Consider the following 1,133-nt stretch of genomic DNA (forward strand, 5'->3'; position numbering starts at 1 on the left):
GCGAGAGATGTTTTAGAAAAGCACAATTTTATTTCTTCTCTGCTTTAGCCCTAAGCGGTTCAGCATTATTTGAACATCAGCAACAGCACTTCTTTATGACTTCAAAGTCAGAACCCAACCTCAAATTGGCAGCGCACCTCGAGATTAAAACTGTGCCCGCCACTCTGAGAAATGGATGTTTCCAGCAGAAAGAAGAGCAACAGGAGGTAACAACAGGACAGTCTAAGACCACTCAATTACAAGGTTTATTAAGGTTACACTAAGGTGCCTGTCATGAACACTCTGACAGAAAACACTTTAAGAAAGGCACGAGGAAAAGGATGAAACCACTAAGCTTGGAAAGAGTTCTGTAGCTGTTATTAACCCGGAAGAAGGGCAAGATTCCTCCCAACCAACCTTTTCAGCAGAAAGCTGTGTGTCAGACGCACTGCAACCACTGCAAGCCCAAGAGACGTCTTTTATTCTCAATATGTGTAATCCTGACAAGAAGAAAAGACAAATAGATGTCTGAGATCTATTTTTCACCAGTTACAGCTTCTGTCTGTTTAGGAAGGTGGTGAGAGGTCTTTTCTCCGCAGTAAGAAAGCAGAGCAGTCTCTCACTCACACTCTCTGTGGCAGTCAGCCTAAGCCACGGGAGCAGGGAAGCAGCTGCAGGTGTTTTGGGGTGTCGCCGGTGCAGAGATAGCAGCAGCTCAGGCTGAGTGTGACAGGGCTCCCCAGCACACCCAGTCCCGCCGCTCTGCCCACACAGCCCCTGCTCCCGGAGGACGTGCAGCCTGCCCTCCATTTTTATTTTCGCCTCATTATCGCAGAGTTTGACCAACTCAACAGGCGCTTCCGTCCAGCTGGTACGCGAAAGGAAAAAAAAAAAAAAAAAAAAAGAATCGCTGTCCTGATGCCACCTATTTTTTGCGTTCTCCTTTACAAACATCTCTCCCTCGTCCTGCGCGCCCGACACCTGAGGGGGCCTGGGGTGCTGCACGCAGCTCCGCGGCCCGCGGGCTCCGCCGGCCGGAGCCGGGGCCGGGCTCCCCGGGGCGGCGGGGCCGGGCGCGGCTGGGGCGGGCGGTGCCCGGGCGGGCGGCAGAGGGCGCCCCGCGTTCCGCAGAGCGGGGCCGGGAGGAGCCTCCG

At 53.7% G+C, this 1,133-nt stretch overlaps 1 long non-coding RNA gene across 1 annotated transcript; it reads right to left on the reverse strand.

The window, feature by feature from the left end:
* Positions 1 to 223: 223 nt before the first annotated feature.
* LOC117244728 lies at positions 224 to 1,028 on the reverse strand. The gene is made up of 2 exons (XR_004498325.1): positions 607 to 1,028; positions 224 to 479 (listed from the first exon to the last, which is right to left on the reverse strand). It is a non-coding gene; the product is annotated as an uncharacterized LOC117244728 (long non-coding RNA).
* Between the last annotated feature and the right edge of the window lie 105 nt (positions 1,029 to 1,133).

The sequence above is a fragment of the Parus major genome, chromosome 1 (genome assembly GCF_001522545.3).
Source record: "Parus major isolate Abel chromosome 1, Parus_major1.1, whole genome shotgun sequence".
NCBI classification, from domain to species: domain Eukaryota; kingdom Metazoa; phylum Chordata; class Aves; order Passeriformes; family Paridae; genus Parus; species Parus major.